The sequence below is a fragment of the Paroedura picta genome, chromosome 3, assembly GCF_049243985.1.
Source record: "Paroedura picta isolate Pp20150507F chromosome 3, Ppicta_v3.0, whole genome shotgun sequence".
Taxonomy (NCBI): Eukaryota; Metazoa; Chordata; class Lepidosauria; order Squamata; family Gekkonidae; genus Paroedura; species Paroedura picta.
The window spans coordinates 125,118,310-125,145,675 of NC_135371.1; the positions used below are offsets into that span (position 1 = coordinate 125,118,310).

Below are 27,366 nucleotides of genomic sequence, written 5' to 3' on the forward strand. Positions count from 1 at the left end.
AATATATTTAAATATATATAAAATACTATGCACACTGGAAACTAGATGTTTCAAGATACTCTTCAAGATGAGATTTATCATTGAAACCTGACACTGTTTGTGTCATTGGAGTAATATATTCATTGATTTTTTTTCTCCCAAGGACCTCAGGGCAGTGTGCTTGGCTGAGAGATGACAAATAGTCCAAAGTTAGCCAGTGGCCTTTATGATACAAAGGAGATCTAAATCTGAATCTCCTCGATTCTTAACGAGTACTCATACTGTTTCAGTGGAGAGTTTATCAAGGTGACTTTCCCATATGTTAGCGTTTTGAAAGATCCCAAATATGTCAGGACACACCCTGTTTCTGTGCACTATTTTTATTACCAGTTTTAAAAAGGAAAAATCAGTTGGTGTCTGATATAAACCACTATAATAGTTGATGTGGGACTAAGTGCAGAAGATCCAAGATCACCTCACCACCTAGCCAAGTGTCTTTCTAAGATCACAGTTATGATGTAGTTGCTTGCTCCCTTTGGTGGCTTTCCACACTGATCCAGTAATGGCAGAATGAGGACAGAATGTTGAAGGGACAATAACTTCTTATGCCTCTGATGGACCCATTATGCACGGGGGTTTTAGCGCACATTCGGGGTGGAATGGCGGCGACTAAAATCACCGATAACGCACGGAGCCGGCTGCAACCGGCCACAGCTTCGGTGCATGCCGCCGAAAAAGCCGCGTCAGTGAAACGCGGAAGAAAGCGCAGCTTCCGGGTGACCGGGGCGCAACCAGAAGCGGCGCCCGGATCGCCGCGTGCATAATCGGTTACTCTGGGTTTTGCCGCCGTCGCGCCCCGCCCCGTACATAACCGGTATGTGTCGCGTCTTCCCCCTCCGCGTTTTCCATGTGACCCGAAATCGCCGTTTCGGCGGCCGTGCATAATGGGCCATGGTGATGCTAATGTGAGAAGTAACTGAGTCATGGAGTTCTTCTGTGTGATTTCCCCATTGGACAGTGGTACATGCAACCTTAAGGCAGCATACAAATGGCCATGTGAAGGTCACTGGGTCTTCTTGAGGAAATATCTTTCAGCTATCTCACAGAGATTCTTGGGAGCAAAAGTATCTCTCTGAGCTCCTTAGGTAAAGGCCTAAATTCAAATGTGATGAAATGCTGTGCTACTGAATCCCTGAAGACTCTGAATGAAAGACAAGGATTTGTAGGTATACATCTGGTTTAAGTTTCATGTAATGTGCAGTAAGGTTGTATGTTTGCAAGGACCTTGTGCTTGAATAGTTTATTATACCATAGTTTATGACACAAATTGAGTCTTTTATTGCTTGGCTTTGTTGAACTGCCAGTTGGAATAAAGAACATAGTGTGCCTCAAAGGAAAAATTAGAAAGCATTAATTTCTGCTCAAGCTGTGAGGCAGGAAGCAAACTCTGCTCAAGCTCTGAAATCCAGGGAGCATGTGCTGTTGGGAAATCAGGGCTTCTTTATCATTGGTGTCTTTAAATTAATAACCATTCTTCAGGGATCAGTAGATGGAGGTACCTCCTGGAACCCCCAGAGATATGGTAGTGAATTTTAAAGACAAGGAACTTGTATTAATGAAACTTCTGAAGTTATAATTACCTTTCAAGATCTCTCTGCAGAAACTTTGCCACACAGAAAGCATTTCTGGCCAGTAACTGCTGCTTTTTAAAGAGACGGGATTAAAATATCACTGGGGATTTCCCTTCGTTATTAGTCTCATTCAGGGAACAAGTGCTAGATGTACTGTGTCTTTAAGAAGTCAAAGCATTACTCCAAAACAACAGCAACATCAGCAGAAGAAAGATCAGTTGGATCCCTCAGATTTTATTTTATTTATTTATTTTACATTATATACTACCCTCCCCTGAGACTCAGGGCGGTTTACAAAGAATTTAGCGGAACAGGAACAATTCAGAAAACCAGTTGCTATAAATAACAGTGGTAGTAAACAGTAGATATCAATAAAACAGTAATATAGTAGAACAACGGAACAGTGGTGAACAGTAATAACTGCAGCATACTGAGGGCCCCATGGTTGGATGGTTCAGGCAATGATTTTAATGGGAGGGAGGCTTGAGGAAGGTAATGGTTCTGGTTGACCTCAACCAAATGCCCTTTCAGAGGAGCTCTCTTTTGCAGGCCCTCCAGAATTGTTCTAGTTCTGCAAGGGCCCTGATTTCCTCCGGGAGCTCATTCCACCAGGTGGGGGCCAGAACAGAGAAACCCTCATTGAGGACAAGCGAGCTTCCTTGGTGTCAGGGATCACTAGGCAGTTGAAGGTAGCAGAGCATAGAGCTGTTTGAGGGGTGTAGGCAGAAAGACAGTCCCTAAGGTACTCCGGGCCCAGGCCACATATGACCTTAAATTACCAGATTACCAGAACCTTAAGTCTGATCTGGAATTCGACTGTTATCCAGTGTAGTTGTTGAAGGATGGGCCAAATGTGGGACCTCCAAGTTATTGCTGTGAGGATCCTGGCCACAGAATTCTGGACCAGCTGTAGTTTCCAGATCAAGGTTGCAGAAGGTTGCAGAAGTCCAATCTAGAGATCATCATGTGGAACACTGTGGCTAGGTATTCTGGGGCCAAGTAGGGTGCTAAATTGCAGAGAAGAACAAAATGAGGAACAAGAAGGTAGCTAGAGTGCAGTGAAAATGAATACATAAGTTACAAGAATTTGATTCTTGTAGAATAATGGTGGGTGGGGGATACCCAGGCATTTGCGTACACCTCCCACCACTAACCCCCATGCTCAAGCTACCATGGGAGAGGAAGCAGTGGTAGCCAGGCTGGTTTGGGCTCTGCTGCTCCTCTTGCCACCTCTCCTGCTGCCACTGTTGCACTTGCAGCCTTTTGCAGGGGACAAGGCAAAACCACTGCAGCAGCAACCTGAAAGCACAGGTGGAAGGGCCTGCTGTGGTGAGGCTGGGCTGGTTCCTATCACTCATGGGTTGCCTACATGGTGACCATGAGTCAGCAAGTGAACTATTGGCACTAAAAAGTATTATAAATCTTTATTGGTACATCACAAGAACATCTTAATCCATCAGGGTTGTAAAGAATTTATTGCAGTTGGCAGAAATCCAGGGTGGACCAGGTCTGGCAGGGAACATTTTCCCCCATGAGGACCTGGGAAGAAGCGGGGCTAAGTGCCCCATCAAAGGAACTGGTGGTGGCCCTGTGTAGCCACCACTGTGCAGGAAAGGTCTTGGTAAAACTAAAGATTACCAGATTATTAACATAATTTGAGATGATGTTGCTAAATGCTGAAACTATAAGTAATACTATTAATTCAAAATTGTATAATATATTCAAAGAAATGCAAGAAATAAGGACATTATGTATGAAAATATGGGGGGAAATTGCTAAAATTGGAAATAGCAAAAGAAGATTGGCAGGTAACTTGCATAAATATTTCCGATGTATCATTTTGTGGGAATAGAGAATAATTTTTTTAAAGCTTCTCTGTTTTTGGTATTTAACTTTAAGAAACTGCGAAATATTAGAAGGGAATTTCTGAAGTGGACCTGTAATAAAATGTGAACATTTTAGAGATTGATTCATAATAAAATAAAGATTATTGGATATATGCTAAATTTTAACCTACTGACAATGCTGTGAGGATATATATGTGATATAAAGAAAAATAATCCACAATTTAGTAATGGTTTTTCATCTTGTCATTGCACAACGGTGGAAGAAAGCAGAACCCCTGGACCAGAACGGAGTCAGAAATTTTGGAACCTTATTACTAGCCACAAAGCCCACTGCAAAGGTAAATGCAGCGGGTGCTAGTGGCCTCCCTGGGACTGTGGTGGCATGGACCCATTGATCCGCCCAGGTGCCTCTGAGTCCCAAAGGCGGCAGGGTGGAGGAGGTTCAGTGGCAGGTCTGGAAGGCGCCGTGGGTGGGTGCCATCCTAGCTGAGAGGTGGTGGTGGTCCCTCAGTGGCGGTGGCTCCCTTGATGGAGCCGTGCGTGCTTGGTGTGTGTTGGGTCTTTGGTGGCAGCTGCTGTCTTCGGCGGGCGGTGCTGCCAGCTCATTAGAGCACTGGCTGTATCATGCACTGCAGCTGCAACGTAGCCTGTCCTTCGGAGAGCCCTTGGTGGGCGGCAGTGGCAGAGAATGTGGCGTGTTGGCAGAGGTCGTCCAGGGTTGGTGCCACATGCAAGTGGGCACAGCAGGCAGGTGGGCCATGGGCACCGTGGCAGCCGTGACCTCATCAGGCCATCTGAAAGGCTGAGCATTAGCAGGTGGTGGTCAGTCGGCAGCGGCGCCTCATCAGAGTGCTGGGCTGTTGGGCTGCCACTGCAAAGGCTGCCTCTTGGCCAACGGTAGGACCCCATTGGTGGGTCGGGCAGCAGGGAGGGACGGCAATGGAAGGCTGGAGCTCTAGGTGCTGGCCCAATCAGATTTGCTGGCTGCACCCTGATTGGCCCATATTAGGGCTTGGACACACCGGTTTGCCAAATATATTATAGACACTGCCAGTTTGGACACTGCCAGTTTGGACACTGCCAGTTTGGACCCTGCCAGTTTGCCAAATATATTATAGGGGCAATGGATAAGGATTGTTAACTGTCCCAAGAAGTCAGAACCTAGCAAAGGAGACAAAAAGAGAACAATTTTTGGGGGAAGAAAGGTGGCCTCTAAATTAGGAAACATTTTTTTAATAGACAGCATTTTGATACTGATATTATTAAAATCATTTGGCAATAATGTGAACAAGCTAGGAACCTTAGAGGTTGAGCAACAGATTATACTAAATGTTAAAATGCAAATGTTTATTACTATTCATTTGCACAAAAACAAGTATTAATTACACAATATTTCATAGATCCAATACATATTGACGCATGGATAAAGTGACATAATACAAAGGACCAAATGCATTTCAACCCCTCTTGAGGTCTTCCTCAGTGGTCTGATTTTAAAATGAATTGTTAGAATGTTGCACTAGGAACTGAAAGGTGGTAAAAGGAATCAAAGAAGATGCTCCTGATAGTATAAAAGGTCTCAAGATATGTCTCTCCAGGAGCTTCCTGTGCAAAATATTTATTTTCCAAAGTTCCATCCTTATTCCCTCTCTTAGCCTGAGTGCATTCTCATGACGTAGTAAAAATATGAACAGCCAGTGGGATACGGTGCGGGGGAGGGATCAAATGGGATATTTGTAGTGACTGTATATTTTCTTGTTTGTCTGTTTACACTGCTAATGAATAATAAAAACTAACAAGATTTGAACTCCATTAAGGCTTTTCCTCTCAGCAAGCAAGCCTCCATTGCATGCATGTGTTTCCATTTAAATCCATATTGCAGTCAGAGAGTCCTTATTAAATGATTATCTTGTCCAGGCCTTGCTTCTCATAACCAGGTAGTAGGTGTGTATACACAGAGATTTTTCTATGTTTGCTTTCGATTGCAGATCAAATAAATATTGCAGATGCTGCATTGAACTCAGGTGACAGCTAATCTCCTGCTGAGATATCATCCCCACAGTCTTGAACTTTGTGGCTGGGACTTTAATGCCACTTAAATCAGAATGTAAGAACTAGAAGAATTCCAGGAATGTGGTGATATAAACTGTATTTTTAGAGCTGTGAATGACTTGTGAGAGCAAAACGGCACAGTGACTAAAGATAGCACAAGTCAGTTTTTCCGTGATTTATCACAAGAACTTTCACCCTAAGTAAAAGTCATTGAATGATGAGATAGCAGCTCATACAGGCTGGCACAATTTCAAACCTACTCATTCATTGCTGTTCTTTTTCTTTTCTTTTTTTTACACAGGAAAACACAATACAGATTCCAAATGGCACCTCATATGCATACAAGTGCAATTCGGGAACAGGGCCTAGAAACTGAAGATAAAAGTGGTTAATAATACTCCAGCATAAGTTGCTGTACAATGTTTGCTAGAGACTTATCCTCTTAATAGTTATACAAAGTTAAGTCTCCGTGTATTTGGTAGAGTTGCTAACATGCAGCTGGGGTCTCCCAGAATTACAAATGATCTCCAGACAATAGAGATCAATTCCCCTGAAGAAAATGGCTGCTTTAGAGGGTGGACTCTGTGGCATTGTACCCTGTTGAGTACCCTCCCAAAAGCCTCCCTTCCCATGAGGCACCCCTAAGATCTTCAGGCATTCCCAATCTGGAGTTGGCAATCCTGTGCATTTGATTTTAAGAATAAGCAGTTCTGAGTTAAGGCTAATTGCGCAGTGAACCGGGCCTAGTCAGGCTACCTGAAAACTTTAATGGGCCCTTGATCACATAGTGTCTATTGCTGTGGTTCTATCCCCCTCCCCCTCATGCATTCATGGCCAGCTCCCTCTCTTCCATATAGCTATGGTTGAGTAATGTATATTTTTCTTACCATTCTGTACTGGGATTCTGAAACACAGTAAGACTCAGACCGTTTCTACACTAGGGTTTTGACTCAGATTTCCATTTGCATAGGGTCAAGTTGTTCTTCTATTTCCCCATCAAAATTCCCCTTTTTGGGTGCAGACTTGACTCGCCCCCTCAGTTGCCCCACAGCAATGGAATCCTCAGAAATCCGGTTTTCACTTTTTGAACCAGGAGCTAACGGGGTATGAGTCAGGTCTGGCCAATGCTGATATGTGGACATTTCAGCTTTGCAAGTCTGTGACCAACATTGTTACCACAGTCCTGTAGCGTAACTTCCATTGGCAACCCCCCATGTCCCCACCCTTTCCCCCTACTTGTTCATCCTGATGAAAACAACCAATAATCTGCCACTGACATTTTGCTGCCTCTGAATGTCCCTTTCCATTTCTGACATCTTGTTGCTTTTTAAAAAAATATTCAGCCACAATGGCATCTTTACCGCTCTTTACCGCTCCTGCGGTATTAAATAAAAGGGTAAGGCCACCTGGGGAGGAGTTAGGGCGGGCCCTGTCCAGGATAAAAACTCAGAGGGCCCAATCAGGAGCCATGAAGCAGCTCCTGATTGGGCTCTCCGAGTGTCCATCCAGGGCCAAGCAGCCAATGAGGAGGCGCGCAAAGTGCCTTCCTATTGGCCCCTCACCAGGACAGACCAAAATTCCATTCACCCAGCCCAGTCTGGCTGCCAGTCTGCTCCTGACCACCGAAGGGAGAGGAGGTCAGTAGGGCTGCCAAGGGGGATGAGAACAGAGGCTTGGACAGGCTGCGCCAGCCCTTTTCGTCCCAAGTCCAACTGTAAATTGCCTCAGAACCCTGACAGAGCTGGCAGGAGGCTGTTGAATGCTCCCCTCCCCCCCTTCAGGCCTGCCTCTGACAAGCCCTGACTGAGGGGAGGAGGCCTTTCCAAGAGCAATGCAGGGGAGCCTGAGGGCCTTCCTTTTGAGGGGGGGGGACTTTCCCCTTCTGCCAAACAGTTGCCTGACAGGGAGGCCAAAGAAAAGCCCCTTCTCACTTAAAATACTGCTCTGCCCGGAGGTTAGACACAGCCAAGCCATGTGTCTTTCTTCTTTGCAACTCTCTGCAGATTTGAGGCCGCTGCACAGCGTTATTCTACAGAGGAAACTGGCTCTTTTGTCTCCTGTTTCATCTGCACAACAACCCTGTGCAGTAGGCCTCAAGTCTTTCAATTCAACAACAACCTGTGTGGGGAGCCTTAAATGTTTCTTCTCTACCACAACCCTGTTGAAAGTAGCCCTTTCTGCCTGGGGAGTGATCTTTTTACTCTGCAGGTGAGCTGTAATTCCAGGAGCTCTCCAGGCCACACCTGTAGGTTGGCTACCCCTGGGTTGGAAATATTCCTGGAGGTTTGGAGGTTGGACAATGCCTCAGAGTCCAGCCTTCAAAGGAGCCATTTTTGCCTGCAGTTGGGATGGAGTGGTGCAGGTGTGTCCCTCCTGGCCTATGGGTTATGGCCAGCCCTTACCAGCAACTGTTTGTATTCTGGGGCGCAGACAGGCAGACCAGCATCAGTCCTGTGAGTCTGGAAAGTGAAGATCCAAATAAATATTTACAGCCTGAAACTGTAAATAGAGAACAAGTAAATGTCTGGAGACACATAGTAACTGTAATGACTTATTTGCCTGGCAAATAACCTTGGCCTGGCAAATAAAAAAACAGTATAAAAAACCTTAATAAGGTCAAGATTGCTGTGCACAGAGAGTCTTAGGGTTGCTAGCTTCCCTGCGAGGCTCGCTACCCCACTTTCCTCATGGGGAATCTGCTATGGGGAAAGAAAGGGAAGACAATTGGAAAATGCTTTGAGACCCAGGCCTGCTGGGTCACTGCGGCCCATTCCCAGTTCTCTCAGATCTCTCACAACCCCACATACCTCACAGGTTGACTATTGTGGAGAGACAAATGGAAAAGGTGTTTGTAAACCGCTTTGAGACTCCTTTGGATAGTAAGCAATAGGGTACAAAAATCTGTTCTTCTAAGGAGCAACCATGAAAGAAGCATGTGGGCACATAACATTTTACCAACTGTGAAACATGGGAGACAGAAGGAACAGGGTGGGCACCTGCGTACTGTGACTACCCCATGTGTATTAGGGCAGAGGGGCATTTCGGTGAATGTGGCCTAATTCACACAAGAAGGGAAATGACGCAGAACTGGGGGGAATTGGCTGCCATGTAATCTTCCCCTAAGAAGAGTCTCCAGTCTGATTTTCCCTTCACATATCTGAGGACATGGCTCTGGAAAGCTCATCTGTAACCACTATGCCAAAATTCCCAAAGGTCAGTCTTCTCCCACACTCAACGAACTTTCTACACCACAGGTTCTTGACCCCCATATCTCCACACCCATGCCCTCATTTGCCACCATGCCACCACAACCTCCCACACAACACACACATTCAACCCCATGCCCTTACAGACTGGACAACTTCTCCCCTTCCTCTTCCCACTGCCAAGCTCTAGTGCCCGTTGTATTCTTGGAGACAACGGGCTTTGCCCCTAGTTATAACATATTTCCACTATAAGAAACTTCTCCCACCTGCCGCCACCAAACTGTCCTTCAGAAGCCCATTTAGAGGCCCACAATTCCTGGAAAGCAGATAACTCCATCCCATAATGCAAAAGCCAAGCAAAGAAATTGCAGGGAGTGGCACTCCAATTGGTTTGTCTGACCAGGGGTGGACCCTGCGTTGCCAGAGGCTTGAGGAAAGGTGTGGGGCTTTCACTGGGGGGAAAGATTCAGAAGAGAGGGTTTAAGGACATAAGAAGCAGTGTGGCTCTGTAGTAATCCAGATTCAATGGGAAGCTCACCTGGAACAGCCCGCTCCTGCTTCACTGACACGGATCTCGTCAGCAAAGCCCAGCTTGCCCCCACTGGGGTCAATGTCAGAGTCAGAATGCCTTTATTGGCATAAAAATGGCAAAGCATAAAACTAACATTTTAAACAATTTCAGTTACAGATTCCATCATGGAAAGATTTTCATTTAAATTTGCCAGCAAAGACATAACTATTTTTACAATAATTGCTGTATCCCTCACACTTAGACCATTTTTGCACAGAGGGCTAAATGTGAGTGACCTCCTGCTTGCAAACATGGGATGGTAAACCTTGTGTTTGTAGCCCTCCTCACGGGAGACCCCTCTCGCTTACTCCCTCTGCCCAATCGTGGCTTTTTGCCTCCCAACGAGGCTGCAAGGGAAAGCAAAATAAACTTCTTCCCCCACTCCTAGGCTTGTCAATCACAGAACAGCTGTTCTTTCGTGGACTGAAACTTTCTTCCCCCTAGCCACAAAATTGTTTTTTTTGAAAAGGCACTTCTGTATTGCTATGTGGTAATGCCACAACACAGATGCATTTTTAATACAAAAGTAACACTTCCATGTTGCTATGGAGAAATGCCAAAAAATACAGCATCCTCTCCTTTTGGGGGGGATTCGTGGTGTTTTGGACTCTATTTATGTCTGGGTGGATTTATGAGAGGTTGAATATGGTAACTTGAGCTCAAAAAGTGCTTGTGTGTGAATGGTAGGCTTTTTAAAAAGCAGCATGCACGACTGGATGATCAGGAGAAGGCTGCTTCAACCCACCCACCCCTCCTCTTCCAGCTCATACCCCACCTCCAGGAAACAGAAACACGATTGTGTTTTGCCTGCCTGGGTTGTGAGAAGGATGGACATGGTTCCTGGAGTTCAAAAAGTCATTTTTTGTAAACGGTTGGCTTAAAAACAGAGCGCTCAGAAGCCTGGATGATCAGGAGAAGGCTGCTTGATACCCCCCCCCCTTTCCCAGCTTATTCCCCACCTCCAAAAAACAAAAATGGGACTGTGTTCTGCCTGCCTGATCCCAAAAAGACTGTGGAGTCTTTAAAGAACATTTTATTTTACCCTTGATAATGTAGCTTTGCTGTTTTGTTGCTACACGGACCATGCCATTAAAAAAAAATACTCGGAGCAGGACATGGAGAGGGGAGGATAAGGGTGAGGGCAGGACAATGCTACAAAGACTATCATGCCTTTGCCCCTCCATACGGGCTTTCCCCTGGTTGCACACCAATGGGATGCGAGATGTAAGGTGTCAAATCCACTTTTTGTGATTTTCTTCATCCCGAGGCAAATCTGGGTAAAACACAAGCCAGTCCCTGGACAGCCTCAGGATGCAGGCGACATCACATGGAGGGGGCTCTAAAACCCGCCAGCAACCAGAGGCTGTCCAGGGGCAGATTCCTTGTGTCGAAACAGTCTTAGTATAATTTTAATCCAATGTTACTCGTCAACGAAGAGAGATCTGAGTTTCTTCAAATAATTAGCTTCAATTTAGTTTCTCTGAAAGCTTTTTTACTTTGTTCCATGGACAATCCAAATCTAATTCTGTACTATCTCCTTAAAAAGAAAGTAATTTGAGATATCCTTATCCTTATCCTTATTTTTCTTTTTCTGGTTCTATTTTAACCAGTTCAATTTTCATTCTCTTAATTTTTACCTCCTGGCTTTTCTCTCTGGATGTTTCCTTTCCTTCACCTCCATGTGCCTCTCTAAGTTTATGGTATGGTGCCATTTTTGACAGGAATTCTGTGGTAATTCCTCTCAAATTTATAAAATATTTTCTTATAATAGTTTCTACTTATAGTGAGAAAAACTAGGGGTGAGTTTTATTTTTCTGTCACAACACTGCCATCAAATATGACACTCCCATCCACTTGCTCACTTAGAGGCAAGATTCCCCCTCCATTTTTCTTCCCCTTTGTGACTCAGCTACCTTAGTTATCTGTTTTCTTTTTTCCTCAAGAACTCTGGCTGTCCCACCATATTAAAGTATAATATTTTGGCTGTTGGCTCAGCCCAGAAACCTGAAGGAAGGATCAAAAGCTTCCTTAAATTTAAATGGCACACTAGACTAGGGAACTCTTCTCTCTCCAGGACTATCTCCCTGTTTCAACTACGTTAATTCTGCCTCTAAAAGATCTGTCTCCCTTTTCTGGCCTTAATGGGAGTCTTCTTCTAACTACTCACTCCTCTTGCCAAATTCCCCAGTTCTCAATCTATGTTAAACTGCTGTCAGCCAGTGCTTGTCTCAGACTCATTTTTCCTTAGGATCTATTTCAGAAATCTTTCTCTGATCAGCTGATGCTAATCAATCATATTCCTTGGAGGAGTCTGTTATTCAAGGATTAATTCTTCACAATCTGTTACCTGTTTACACAGCACTTCCGGACTTGGAGATCTGGAGTCCATGCAATCCATGCAGAGGCAGTCCTAAAGGTATGGGGGTCCCAGGCCATTTAGAGCTCTAAAGGTAAGTGCCAACACTTTGAATTGATACCAGAAACTAATTGTGAGCCAGTGCAGCTATCATAGGATAAGTGTCATATATGCTGATCAGGACACTTCTATCAGCAATCTTGCATCTGTGATCTGGATTACTTGCTGCTTCTGAAGCATCTTCATCAAACCTGTTTCAATAGTCTAGTGTTGAAGTAACTGTTGAGTGAATTACTGTGGCATGGCCCTCCCAAGAGAGATAGAAAGCCAACTGGTAGATGATAAAATGCTGTCTTTGTCACCATGAACACATATTTGTTCATGGACAGCCAAGTATCAAGCCAAGCTCCCAATTTCCTGACCAAGTCAACTGTAGAAAGATGGACGCCATCAGGGGTCAGTAGAAGTGGCAACCCTAGTGAACTGGGTTCCATATAATCTCTGTTTTAGCTGGATTTAGCTTCAAACAATTTTCACCTAGCCATTCTACCACGGTATCCAGGCAGAAGGCCCAGACTGGAATTCCAGCTACTAGTCAGGAGATGAACTGTACTTAAAGGAGCTCTTGTAAACACTGAGTTCATGAAATGGTTCTTTATCTCCTTATTACTTCCAGATCATGCCCTCATTGTACCCAAATTTAACTACTAGCAGTATTGGTATATAGATTTTACTATACCAGGAATTTTCTTGTTAATCTCAAACATGCTTGATTTTCTCAGTTTTATTTTGTCTTTCCTCACCCTCTTGCGCTTCATTTGCTTTATTCAAACTCCTTCTAAATCCCAAACCTAATCTGGAGAGCTGGGTTTGATTCCCCACTCCCCAGATGCAACCAGCTGGGTGACCTTGGGTTGGCCACAGCACTGATAAAGCTGTTCTGTCCGAGCAGTAATATCAAGGCTTTCTCAGCCTCACCCACCTCACAGGGTGTCTGTTGTGGGGAGAGGAAAGGGAAGGCGATTGTAAGCTGCTTTGAGACTCCTTCGGGGAGAGAAAAGCAGCATATAAGAACCAACTCTTTTTCTTCTTCAAAGCTTCAGGAACTTCTCAAATTTGACAACCTTACCACCTGGCCCCACATGGAGAGTTTGTGACAAGCGGGAAGTGAATAGCAGGAAATGTCCCTCTGTATTTACCAGCTTCATGAACATTTCTTCTGTCATTTTTAAGTTCAGCAATAATGGCAGCTAAACCCAAGACCGTTTATGCACTGAAAATTTCCCTGCCCCAGCTCCCATGCAGGAGAACAAATCAGGAGCGGATGAGGCGCACTGGGCCATATGCTCCCCCGTGTGGGTGCAAGAAGAGCTGGGACAACCTGCCACAACTAAAACTCCAACCTGCAGCCCAGCATGAAACCTTCAGTGCATAAATGGTCCAAGAGATGTCATTTGTCTCTTTAATAGCTGCAAGGGTTCTTTGCCCATTGTACCTGTGTGTAAATTGAAACTCAACATTTTCTATTTTGTCCCAAAAGACCCTGAAATGAACCTTTGAATTTTTTTTTCCTGATCAGAGTGCTCTTCTACTTTAGCCTTATAAAGGGGTCATGTGCCTTTGGACTCCTAGCAATTGCAAATCAAGCAAATTAGGCCAAAATGAGCATGGCTCTGTATCAAATGTCAAAATAGGATCACCCTGGCAAGCCTCCGGCAGAGCATTAAAAATAGCTTACTAAGTTACACTGTGAAAATCACTAATATAATAAGACTTGCATGTCTGATTCCATTAATAGGTGAAGGGCAATACAATGATTTCATGCAACACCGTTGGAAATCAATAGAAAGATATTTGGGGGGAAAGAAAGCATGCAGTTCTATTATTTAAGGCATTTTGTTTGAAAAGTTTGAAAATAACCTTTAACTAGCATGTCTCTTGTCCAATTTAATAAAAGTTATTTTGCATTGTTAAGGCTTTTGCTCCAGTTAAACTAAAATGAGGCTATATAGCAGATGGATTTTGGAGCTCTCCACTTAGTCAAGCAGAAATGTCAGTTTCAAGGAGATGAAAGATATTCTCCAGTGAATTCTTCTATGACTTCTTGACCAGCACAATTGAGCCCAATTGATTCATGTTGGCTTGGGAATGAGGCCTGACTGAAAGTGTCAAGCAAGGGCTACCTTGCTTTTTTGTGGTCTTCTACTAAAAAAGGCTACATTTATGGAAATTTCCTTACATTGCTGATGCTTATGCTTAGTTGGCACCAGAATCCTCACACAGTACAAATAGTAAAGCAAGACTCATACAGTGTCTATTAGGCACCAAACCCATCCATCATTAAGAAAGCTCAAGTTTTGAACTATGAAAAATAATTAAAATTGTTTAGGCAGGAGTCCCCAAGTTGATGCCCCACCAACACATTCTTTCCAAGGGTCTGTAGGATTCCCAGCTGCACATCTGATTTAATGTGCAAATTAAAAGGCATCTTGTTAAACAGAGCTTTTTCCTGAAATGCTGAAGAGTTACTATTTGATTTATATATAAACTCAGGGCAATACTGCGCATCAAAAAAATAGTGTTATGCCAGTGTAATGGCGTAACGCTAAATATTATCGCATCTCTAAGCATTCCTGACCTTCTTGCTGTCTTGCTTTCCTCTGCTGCCTTTTCTCAGTCCTTACACTTCATACTGCCTGCTTGAAATGGTGGAAGAGAGCAACATGCTCTACACATGACTCTCTTCTACCGCTCAATCAAGCCAAGCAACCAATTCCCTTTCTCAGGGTTTTAAAGGGGCCCTGAAGGCTGCTATTTTTTTTTTAATTCAGTCCTCCATTGAAACGTTAAGAAATAGACAGCTGTCTCTTTAACAATCATTTCCTTCCATTGTAATTGAATTAGGCTTGTGCGCTTCAGTGCGCTTCGGCTGCTTTGACAGCTATTCAAGACCCAGGCGCCCAGCACCGTGACGCGGGGAGAGGGGCAGCACCGGTGGCAGCGCACAACCCGGTGCCCACATGCAAACACACAGCTCTGTGTCAACTGGCACGCCACCGCTGGTGCTGCCCTTCCCCCCACAGCACTGGCCGCCTCGGAGTGGCCGTCGAAGTGGCTGAAGCATGCCAAAGTGCACATGCCTAATTTGAACCATGAACAGAAAAGAGGATGTGAAAGTGAAGAGATGTGGTGAATACTGCTGAGGCTAGCTAGCTCAGTGAATAGAGCCACCCGATTGGCTGCAACCAGAATAATAGTGGAGCTGGGGGGATTGGAGCTGCCTTTGTGGCGCGGGCACCCCTCTCCAGACTGTGCACTGTGCTGCACAGGCAGAAGGCTCGCCTTAGCGGGGGAGACTTACTGGGAGGACAGCCCAGCAGGGCCACAAATACTACAAGCCAAGGGTGGGAGGATAGGGTACCCTGCCTTCCAGAGTCGTGATAGCAGCTGCAGCATCCACAGCACAGCTGCCCACCTCTCTCTCTCCCCGCCCCCCCCCCCCCGCCCTGCTGGTCTTCCAGGAGGAAATCCTATGAATGTCATTGGGAATGGAAGCAGGGAGGGTGTGGAGGTGCCGCTCTGCTTCCTCTACTGGAAAGGCATTTTGGTGCAGGCAGCCTTGGTGGGGGCAGCTCTCCTCGCTGCCGATGAAGCTAGTGCTGCACTACAAAGGAGGATCTAGCCCTGCCACTGTCCTCAGCCATTGAAAAGAAAAGCCTCAAGCCCTCTGAGTAAAAGGCCTTCAGAGGTGTATTGATTCAGGAGCACCAAGTATTGCAGCTCTTTCTCTTATCTTAAAAACTCCCTGCATTCAGAAAACCAGCCCAACCATAGAACCGTTCTCCTTGTGGGCCAAATTTTCTATTTGCACGGAGGTCTCACAGCAAAGTTTGTCCTCCAGGAGCCTGGAAGTGCCCTGCACAGAGTCAGTCTGTATGCCTAAGTATGTTAGCTGGGTAGCCGGCCCCTCGTTTCCCCCCCCGCCAGGGGAACCCCTAATTCTGCAGCCAATACTTGAAAGGCCAGGGGGCAATTTGCGCATTTGCTCATCCTGCCAAGGCCTGCAAAAATAAAATCATCCAAATAATGTGTGGCCGCCGTAAAGCCGTGCCTGTCCTTCACCGCCCATTTTAAGAATGTGCTGAATGCCTCAAAGGCTGCACACGCCACTGAGCAGCCCATGGGCATTGCTTTGTCCACGTACCAGGACCCCTGCCATTTCATTCCCAGGAGACAGAAATCCTTGGGATGTACTGGCAAGAGGCGAAAGGCGGACTGCACATCGCACTTAGCCATTAAGGCCCCAGGACCGCAGCCCCTCACCATGGCCACTGCCTGGTCAAAAGAGGCATACCTTATCGTGCACAGTTCGGCGGGAATGAAATCATTCACAGAAGAGCCCACTGGGTAAGACAGGTGATGTATAAGTCTGTATAGGCCCAGGGCCTTCTTAGGCACCACTCCCCGTGGCGACACTCGGAGGTTGGGCAGCGGGGGGCTGGAAAAAGGCCCTGCTATCCTCCCGGCTGCGCATTCCTTTGCCAGTTTTTCTTGCAGTACCTGAGGCATGGCCCTGGCTGACTTCAAGTTCTGGCATTCTGTGGCAACCCTGGCCCCCATGTATGGGATAGGAAAGCCCTCCTGGAAACCCCGGCTCAGGTAGTCAGTCGCCTTCTTGTCAGGGTACGTGACCAATAGTTTTTGTAATGCACTCACTCGTACTGGCATTGGGGCGACACCAAGTAGCTGTACTGGTACACTCTCAGTTTGTCTTTGCGGTGGCAGAAGGCCCTCCGGTACCCGATCCCCCATCCTTCCGAGAGGAGAATCGGGCCCCTCGAAAGGGCTGCTGCAAGCTTCCAGTCTTGCCTCAAGATTGGCCAGGATGTTCACCCCCGCATGCCTCACATACGTGGCTATAACAGCATTCTAGCCTCTTGCACACTTTTCTGTTAAAGTCCCAACAGGGCAAGGCAGTGGTCCGCCTGGCTACCCCAACCCTCCGTTCCTTCTCCCTCGGACTCCTGATATGCGGCCCCACTTTTATCAGCCAAGACTTGTGATGCTTAAGATCCCACTGTGAGAGTGGGTGATAGGAGGCCATCTCCCTGAATTCCCAATCATAATCGAGGGCAGCTTCCTCGCCCCCACATTCCTTGGCCACCCCCTGTGCTGCTCCCCATGGCCCTGTGATGCTCTCCTGGGGGGATCCCCACCTCCTCCCCCAGGGGGTCCCGGCTTCAAGCTCCCCCCCACCTGCGGCTCTCCCTCCAGTTACCCGCTCCCCTGGGATGGCTGCCACCCAAGCCTCCCTTATGCCGATCATGCTGGCTCACCACCCGCGAGAGGCCCGAGCCCCCGCACCTGGGGCTGCTGCGGCTCCCAAACTCCCCGCATCCCTGGAGCACAGAGTAGCTCCGTGATGCGCCCTCTTCACTGGCTGCATCCTGGCCCTGTCCTTCCCCTTTCCCTCTCCGATTTTTTTTTTACTATGCGCACGCATCCCCGCGGGAGTCTACGCGCCTCACTCCGCTCCCTCCCCCGCTGTGCTGAGGCCACAACCTTGGCCCTGCCTGCTCTGGCTCGAGGAGCAGCTTGCTGTCGCTGCTCCTGGGGCCGTCCAGGGAAAGAGGCCGCGTACGTGCATGTGGCACCTTTTATATCGCCACGTACCGCCCTCCCCTCTTTCCTTCAATGTGGCTCTGGCTCAAGCGCCGTCTCTTCCCGCCCTGCCTCACCGCTTCATCAACAGCAGCCCCGATGAGTCAGGCCAGCTATTTCTCCTTGTGGACCAAATTTTCTATTTGCATGGAGGTCTCACAGCAAAGAAACATTCACACCTGGAACCCACCATTTGCAGTTTGAAGTGGCACAGTCCATCCCACCACCTCAGGGTTCTAACTCATTGTCACCTCATTCTTTCACGTCTCTTCCCTCAGATGTCACAAACAAACAAACAAAAAATATTCTTAACGTCTGCCCACAGTCTTCATCCTCAGCTTCAAGGAAGTCTGTTCATTGCCCATGGTGACCTCTACATCTGCTCAGAATCACCAAACCACTCTGTGAATTTTAAAAAGTCTTGATACTGATGGTATTACTTGGGTGTTTTTCATATCCTTTGTTCCTGTTCCTTCTACCCACTGACCGTGACCTTTTAATATTCTCATCCTTAAATTGTAAGCTTCACGAAATCTGACAAAATCAAGTAACCTGGGCTATGGAAGTTAGGGCAGCTAAAAATATTACAATGGAATAATGGTAGATTCTTAAGCAGAGTTACCCAGTAGATCCAACCAGCTTTTCTGCTGGATAAGAGTGGTAATCCCTTTGCCCACCCAAAACACCAGGGTGTAGTCTGCACGGGGCTTTTTACCCAGTCCGAGTTTGATTCAATCCCTCCTATTTACACTGAATTCGATTTTGATTTTGGGCGCTTTAAATTTCCCCTCTGCAACAAGCATGATTAATTCGTGGTGATCCTACCATTTCCCTACATTATCCTGGAGTGGATATAAGCCTCAATATTTGAAAAACAGGCATCAGGATGAGTGCAGATCTTTGCTCTTTGTGAAATACTTCTGTCTCATGCCTCCAACGCTGCAGCAAAAAAGTCTTCCCTGATTGGACAGGCCATCAGTTCAAAGTCCTCCTGGTTCCCAGGTTGCAAGGCTTCCCTTAAAGTGACTGCACTCCAAAAGCCCTAACTTCTCTCAGCAGAGATTAGCCTTTTGCCCCCCCCTTTGATGTCTCCATTCAAGAAAAGGAAACTCCTGCTGCGTTTCTCTCTGCCCCCCCCCCCATTCTGAGCTTCTACAATCGAGTGCAGAACACTTTCTATTTCAATGGGGGGGGGATAGAAGAAGGCCTAAGTTCAAATTGAAATCAGCAGGATCCACAATGGAAAAAACAAAGTAAGGGCAGAATCAGCCCAGGTTGTGGGAATCATGAGACCTGAATGGACAAAAGACTGGGCCTATGATCAGCAGGCCTTCTGTGGCAGAAGGAGGGGACGAACTGGCTGGATTCCAATCTAATGCATTTAGGGTAGTCTGCAAGGGATTGGACTGTATATATAGCTACTTCTGTTCACTCAGTTTCACAGTAATGTTAGGTACCTGAACAGCTAAACCTTACCTGATTAAAAAAATATTGAATTAGAGAATAGGCAACAAGACGCTCTTCACTCCATTTATTTATTATATTTATTATATTTATTATATTTATGTACTGCTCTCTCTAAAAGTTCAAATATTTTTTTCACTTCACAATGAAAGGCTCAGAAGTCAGGAACATTCTTATTAGATAAGAGCCCACAGGGAAGGCCAATATAAAAAGTTTAATACTAATAAACAAATCTATAAATAATGGATGACTGTTCTTTCTACACATGGAGACATGACTGCAGATTTTCTGTCAAACCCAATCAAAACACTTTAAGTCAGAGGTTTGTTTTTAATCACATGTTTAATAAAAGCAACATTAAAACTATTACAGATTATGTAAATATTCATAACTTGAGAGAGATCAGTCACTCTCTTCTTCTTCTTCTTCACCTTCACCTTCACCTTCATCATCCCCGTCTCCACTTTCTGGTCCTTCACTCATAACTTCTGTTGAAGGGGAGTTCTAATTTCTCAGCAGAGGTCTCTGTAGCTTCATCTGCTGCTGAAGATGCTGCTTTTGGATTGATGGCCTCTGTTGTTTCTGAACTCTTTTTCTAAATGGACCTATCAGAAGGAGTAATAGGTGTTGTTGTTGGTGGTGGTGATGGTTCAGAAGCAGGTGGGAGTGGTTCAGGGGCAGGTGGTGGTGGTGGTGGAGGAGGAGCAGGAGGAGGAGCAAGTTCTGCTGGTGATGAAGGTGGAGTAACAGGGGGAATCCGTTGTTCCAGCATTGGTTCAGATAGTATTTTTTCAACACTGGGCTCTCGTAACGGTGGGGTTCCCGTTCTTGAACTGGTCAGATCCACTTCCTCGAAGGATTCTTCATCACATCATGCAGTTTGTCCAGTGTGTTATTCTCTAGTTCATCCAGGTTATAATACATATCTTTGAGCCAAAGAGGCTTATCCCTCAATGGAGATGGTGTTCTGGGAACGTCTTCATCTGGCAGGGGTTTCTTTTCTTTGCCCAGAAAGCTCTTCTCATTGGCTGCAGAACGCTGAAACCAGACCTCAGTTAGGCCGCTAACAATGATAATCGGAATGACGATGGTCACTGAAATAGCCAAGAGCATCTTGTTTCCATATCCATATGCTGGAATCCCCTCATTTGCTAACCTGCCTGAAGGCTTCTCCAGTTTTGCTGTGCTTGCTGTGGTCATATCAGCTGCATCCAAGGAGGGCCAAATATTCCATAGGGAGGAGGTTTCATTGATGTGTTTAATGAAAAGTTTCATGAGTCGGTCTGTTTCAGTGATGAGTTTTGCACAAGCCACGTGGAGTGTGGGTGACGTGCAATCTATTTTCAGGATGCGGATCATGTGAGAGATGAGTTTCCTCACCGGTGTGTTTGGGATGAGGTCAGTCAACCTCTTGTTCAGCTCATTTTCAAAGACTTCACGCTCACCCTGAATGTTGTCATCTTGACGTGGCAAGAAGTCTGAAGGGGGAGAAATGGAAGTCCTCTGAGGTGAGGGCTCATTCAAGGAGGGTTCTGAGTCACCTGCCAAGATTTCTCCTGCAACATGTTTAGTTCCCTGTAGGAGCGGTTTCAGCAGCTCTTCTTTAGTCAATATCTGTGACCCAAGTACCTTCTTCAGTACTACCACAGAGTTTTCACCATTAGGGAGGTTAGTGAAGTCACTGTCTTCACCGTCTACTACCATGGAGCCTTTGGGCTCAAGAACATTGGTCTGAGAGTCTGGAATGGAGCATTTCCAAGAGGACGGAAGAACTGCTTGGTGGGATTGAAGAAACGGAAGGGTGCGCTGAGCTTCTGGGCCTTCCGCTAATTTCCTCCCGCTATCTGCAGACCTTTTCCTGGCCTCGTTTGTTGGCTTCCCTAAAACATGGTCAGACTGCTCATTTTGGACAGTTGCCTCTGTAGTAGCCTTGTTTAGTTCAACAATTTGTTTTTTTCAGCGCTGCTCGCAGCAGACTGGTGAGAAAGAAAAGATTTTTAACTCACTTTTGTCTGCCCAGTTTACGTCCAAAGGCTCATCTGCCTTCTTCTGCATTAACTGCTTGACCAAATTTAACAGGTTACAATTGGCAACTAAGCTGGAGTAGTTCTGGGCCAAAACCAGAGAGTTGCGTTCAGTTCTCTCTGCCATGGCATTGTCGTGCTTGGCCTTCTCAGGCAAAATGTTAAGCATGCTGCTGCCATTCAATTTTCTCATTTCTAATGCCTTCGTGGTTTCTTGCATAAGAGGCTCTTCTTTTTCACACAGAGTTAAATTTTCATCACATGACCCAGTGCACTCCAATTTGACAATGTCACCCAAAGCATCAATGTCCTCCTGAATCCGGCAAATACAGCAGGACAGCTTCTTGGGCAAGACGAGTGTCCTCAGCTGCAGAGAGGTCTGCAGCAGGTTCTCCAGTATCCGAGTCGTCACTTCCGTGGCATCAAGGTTTAGGACCTGCAGCGCAGGCAGCCTGTAAAAAAGGAATCCTGAATGACCACCAGGGGATTGTTGCTGAGATCCACCTTGAGCAAAAACTGCATGCCATGCCAGGCCCGGAATGTCCCCTCAGTGATCTGTTTCATGATGTTGCCACTGAGGTTTCTAATCTGCAGGAAAGGGACAGCCTCAAATGCATTCCTGTCGATAACCTGTATTTTATTGCATGACAAGTCCAGGTAGGTAGGCGAGAGCAAGCCTTCCAGAGATGAGTTTTGAAGCCTCGTCAAGCTGTTGTCCTTGAGAACCAAGTATTCAGTCCAAGGATAAGCCCTCCACACTTCTTTTCCAATAGAGGAAATCACATTTCTGGTAAAGTCCAAGTACATGAAAGGATGAGGATCAGCTCCTGGCTTGGGAAGAGGAATTTGGTGGAATCCAGGAGAGTCGGTGATCCTGCTGCAGTTGAGAATTTCTAAACTACAGTGGCAGGAGGCAGGCAAGGCCCTTGAGCTCCCGCTGGCCCCGTAAGAGGCCCCAGTAGAATCCAAAGGAAGAGGTTAACGTAAGCCATATCAGCAAGGTGTATGCCACCGAGCAGGTCTTTGCAGACTGCACAGCAACCACTGTGGGCAGGCTTTATGTGTGACTGAAGATGGTTGTGACATCATTTAGCAGAATACTCAGCGTCATAGCCTAGCCATCCCTATGGCAACGATGAAGGCTTTGCTTGAGACGCTGAAAGCTGCTGGGTATTGGCTACAGGTCACCGAATCATAGAATCATGGCGCTGAAAGGGGTCTCCAGGGTCACCTAGTCCAATCCCCTGCACAGTGCAGGAAACATGCCTACCTTGGCCCCCACAGTGACCCCAATTCCATGCCCAGATGACACATCTTTTGAAATGTTTAAATTTACTGTCATAATAATATAATACTAATGTTGTTTTATGTATAATAGTCATACAATGTACAGCCTGTCCCTATTGCCCAAAATATCTCTTCCTTAAAAAATTATGGATTTTAACATTGATCTTGGACAATAAAAACATAACATATCATAACAAAATATCCTGAATAAGTTGTTTAACATCCCACCTTTGTCTATAAACTGTTTTCTCCAGGTACATATTTTACACAGAGCCATTCCTCCATAATTAGTAGCACCTTCTTCTTCCAATATTCTGCTACTCAAATTATAGCTGCTATTAGCAGATTCCTTGTAAGATCCTTATTGTTTCTAACATAGAGACAGCCTAACAGAAGTGTAACTGGATTACATGCCATCTCACAATGAATAATTTCTGTTAGAATCTGATGTATTTCTTACCAAAACATTTTGACCAAACCCATCAAATATGGGTAAGAATGCCACCATGCTTTTTAACATCTCCAGCAACTGAAAGAGGATGTCAATACCGTTTTTGGCATTCTTGGTGGGGTATAAACCATCCGTACATCATCTTATTGATATTTAATAAACATTTTTTTTAATGAGCATGTCATGGTAGGTAAATAGTTTCTGTCATTGTCATCTCCAAGTCAATTTAATCATTCCGTTTTTCTTTCTCTGTATCTACTAGATACAGCATAGATATTTGGGTTAGGTCCATTTAATCCATAGATTCAATATAGATATTTGATGTTGTAGGGACAAAAGGGTACTATGAGTATATTGAAACATTAGATCTGGTGTTCATCCTGTTTTTCCTGGATGAGTTAATAGGACAGAGTGCTGGGGATGCCAGTCCCCAGGTCGGACCTGGAAATCTTCTGGTTTTACACCTCATCTCCAAGCGACAGAGATCGGTGCTCTTGGATGACATGGCTGCTTTAGAAGGTGGATTCCGTAGCATTATCCTCCACTTAGGTCCCTCCCCACCTTAAATCCCACCCACATCCATCTCCACCACCAAAGTCTCCAGGTGCCTCCCAACCCACAGTTGGCAACCCTACTGAAAGCTCATGTATAACATCGTTTAATTGTCCAGCCAAGTCATAAATGAATTGAAAATGACCATATCCATCGTAAGACTACTATACATACTGATTAGTCCATTTTCAATTGAGACTTGCATTTATCCTGTGCCTCTGTCAAGGCTTCTGGAGTACGATTCTCTTTTGGCTTAGAGTGGTGCTTTTTGTTTATATCTATCCCAAACAAGAGTGGGATGTCTCTATGAACTTGGTGGAGTGTGAACCCCCAGCCCCACATCCAACAGCTTGGTGTAGTGGTTAGGAGTGTGAACTTCTAATCTGGTGAGCCAGGTATGATTCTGCCCTCACTGAGCAGTAATATCAGGGCTCTCTCAGCCTCACCTACCCCACAGGGTGTCTGTTGTGGGGACAATTTATGTCAGAGGTGTGTTTTTAATCATATGTTTAATAGAAGCAACACTAAAACTCCATGATAGGTAATGAAGTACATAAGTAAATCCATGCAGGAGGATGAAGAAGAAGAATGCGGAGATGCTATATTGGACTGTACTATTTCAAACTGCAAGGGAAGATTCAGGAGCATCATGTATTGCAGCTCTTTCCCTTATCTTAAAAACTCCCTGAATTCAGAAAACCAGCCCAACCATAGAATCGTTCTCCTTGTGGGCCAAATTTTCTATTTGCACGGAGGTCTCACAGCAAAGAAACATTCAAACCTGGAACCCACCATTTGCAGTTTGAAGTGGTGAAGTCCATCCCACCACCTCAGGGTTCTAACTCATTGTCACCTCATTCTTTCATGTCTCTTCCCTCAGATGTCACAAACAAAAAACATTCTTAACGTCTGCCCACAGTCTTCATCCTCAGCTTCATTGCCCATGGTGATCTCTACATCTGCCCAGAATCACCAAACCACTCCGTGAATTTTAAGAAGTCTTGATACTGATGGTATTACTTGGGTGTTTTTCATATCCATGGTTCGTGTTCCTCCTACCGATTGACCATGATCTTTCAATAAGCTCATCCTTAAATTGTAAGCTTCACAAAATCTGACAAAATCAAGTAACCTGGGCTATGGAGGTTAGGGCACTTAAAAATATTACGGTGGAATTATTAATGGTAGATTCTTAAGCAGAGTTACCCAGTAGATCCAACCAGCTTTTCTGCTGGATAAGAGTGGTAATCCCTTTGCCCACCCAAAACACCAGGGTGTAGTCTGCACGGGGCTTTTTACCCAGTCCGAGTTTGATTCAATCCCTCCCATTTACACTGAATTCGATTTTGATTTTGGGCGCTTTAAATTTCCCCTCTGCAACAAGCATGATTAATTCGTGGTGATCCTACCATTTCCCTACATTATCCTGGAGTGGATATAAGCCTCAATATTTGAAAAACAGGCATCAGGATGAGTGCAGATCTTTGCTCTTTGTGAAATACTTCTGCCTCATGCCTCCAATGCTGTAGCAAAAAAGTCTTCCCTGATTGGACAGGCCATCAGTTCAAAGTCCTCCTGGTTCCCAGTTGCAAGGCTTCCCTTAAAGTGACTGCACTCCAAAAGCCCTAACTTCTCTCAGCAGAGATTAGCCTTTTGCCCCCCCCCTTTGATGTCTCCATTCAAGAAAAGGAAACTCCTGCTGCGTTTCTCTCTCCCTCCCCCCCCCATTCTGAGCTTCTACAATCGAGTGCAGAACACTTTCTATTTCAATGGGGGGGGGGATAGAAGAAGGCCTGAGTTCAAATCGAAATCAGCAGGATCCACAATGGAAAAAACAAAGTAAGGGCAGAATCAGCCCAGGTTGTGGGAATCATGAGACCTGAATGGACAAAAGACTGGGCCTATGATCAGCAGGCCTTCTGTGGCAGAAGGAGGGGACGAACTGGCTGGATTCCAATCTAATGCATTTAGGGTAGTCTGCAAGGGATTGGACTGTATATATAGCTACTTCTGATCACTCAGTTTCACAGTAATGTTAGGTAACTAAGCAGTTAAACCTTACTCGATTAAAAAAATATTGAATTAGAGAATAGGCAACAAGACGCTCTTCACTCCATTTATTTCTTATATTTCTTATATTTATGTACCGCTCTCTCCAAAAGCTCTTTTTACACTTCACAATGAAAGGCTCAGAAGTCAGGAGCATTCTTATTAGATATTAGATAAAAAGTTTAATACTAATAAACAAATCTATAAATAATGGATGACTGTTCTTTCTACACATGGAGACATGACTGCAGATTTTCTGTCAAACCCAATCCAAACTATATCAGAGGTGTGTTTTTAATCACATGTTTAAAAAGGCAACATTAAAACTATTACAGATTATGTAAATATTCATAACTTGAGAGAGATCAGTCACTCTCTTCCTCATCTTCTTCACCTTCACCTTCACCTTCATCATCCCCGTCTCCACTTTCTGGTCCTTCACTCATAACTTCTGTTGAAGGGGAGTTCTAATTTCTCAGCAGAGGTCTCTGTAGCTTCATCTGCTGCTGAAGATGCTGCTTTTGGACAGATGGCCTCTGTTGTTTCTGAACTCTTTTTCTAACTGGACTTATCAGAAGGAGTAATAGGTGTTGTTGTTGTTGTTGGTGATGGTGGTGGTGGTTCAGAAGCAGGTTGTAGTGGTGGTGGTTCAGAAGCAGGTGGTGGTGGTGGTGGTGGTGGTGGAGGAGGAGCAGGAGGAGCAGGAGGAGCAGGAGGAGGAACACATTCTGCTGGTGATGGAGGGGGAATCCGTTGTTCCAGCATTGGTTCAGATAGTATTTTTTCAACACTGGGCTCTCGTAACGGTGGGGTTCCCGTTCTTGAACTGGTCAGATCCACTTCCTCGAAGGATTCTTCATCACATCATGCAGTTTGTCCAGTGTGTTATTCTCTAGTTCATCCAGGTTATAATACATATCTTTGAGCCAAAGAGGCTTATCCCTCAATGGAGATGGTGTTCTGGGAAGGTCTTCATCTGGCAGGGGTTTCTTTTCTTTGCCCAGAAAGCTCTTCTCATTGGCTGCAGAACGCTGAAACCAGACCTCAATTAGGCCGCTAACAATGATAATCGGAATGACGATGGTCACTGAAATAGCCAAGAGCATCTTGTTTCCATATCCATATGCTGGAATCCCCTCATTTGCTAAACTGCCTGAAGGCTTCTCCAGTTTTGCTGTGCTTGCTGTGGTCATATCAGCTGCATCCAAGGAGGGCCAAATATTCCATAGGGAGGAGGTTTCATTGATGTGTTCAATGAAAAGTTTCATGAGGCGGTCTGTTTCAGTGATGAGTTTTGCACAAGCCACGTGGAGTGTGGGTGACGTGCAATCTATTTTCAGGATGTGGATCATGTGAGAGATGAGTTTCCTCACCGGTGTGTTTGGGGTTAGGTCAGTCAACTTCTCGTTCAGCTCATTTTCAAAGACTTCACCCTCACCCTGAACGTTGTCATCTTGACGTGGCAAGAAGTCTGAAGGGGGATAAACAGAAGTCCTCTGAGGTGAGGGCTCATTCAAGGAGGGTTCTGAGTCACCTGCCAAGATTTCTCCTGCAACATGTTTAGTTCCCTGTAGGAGCGGTTTCAGCAGCTCTTCTTTAGTCAATATCTGTGACCCAAGTACCTTCTTCAGTACTACCACAGAGTTTTCACCATTAGGGAGGTTAGTGAAGTCACTGTCTTCACCGTCTACTACCAAGGAGCCTTTGGGCTCAAGAACATTGGTCTGAGAGTCTGGAATGGAGCATTTCCAAGAGGACGGAAGAACTGCTTGGTGGGATTGAAGAAACGGAAGGGTGCGCTGAGCTTCTGGGCCTTCCGCTAATTTCCTCCCGCTATCTGCAGACCTTTTCCTGGCCTCATTTGTTGGCTTCCCTAAAACATGGTCAGACGGCTCATTTTGGACAGTTGCCTCTGTACTGACCTTGTTGAGTTCAACAATTTGTTCTTTCAAGATTTTTTAACTCACTTTTGTCTGCCCAGTTTACGTCCAAAGGCTCATCTGCCTTCTTCTGCATTAACTGCTTGACCAAATTTAACAGGTTAAAATTGGCAACTAAGCTGGAGTAGTTCTGGGCCAAAACCAGAGAGTTGCGTTCAGTTCTCTGTGCCATGGCATTGTCATGCTTGGCCTTCTCAGGCAAAATGTTAAGCAGGCAATTGCTTAACATTGTTAAGCAAAATGTTAAGCAATTTTCTCATTTCTAATGCCTTCATGATTTCTTGCATTAGAGGCTC

At 45.4% G+C, this 27,366-nt stretch overlaps 1 protein-coding gene across 1 annotated transcript in view; it reads left to right on the top strand.

Annotated features, from left to right (window-relative positions):
- The window catches only part of MYOCD (myocardin), a 332,698-nt gene that overhangs the window by 188,611 nt on the left and 116,721 nt on the right, over positions 1–27,366 (top strand). The window contains exon 2 of the mRNA XM_077327568.1: positions 11,646–11,736. The gene's annotated coding sequence lies outside the window, so the exon portion shown is untranslated. The remainder of the gene's footprint in view (positions 1–11,645; positions 11,737–27,366) is intronic.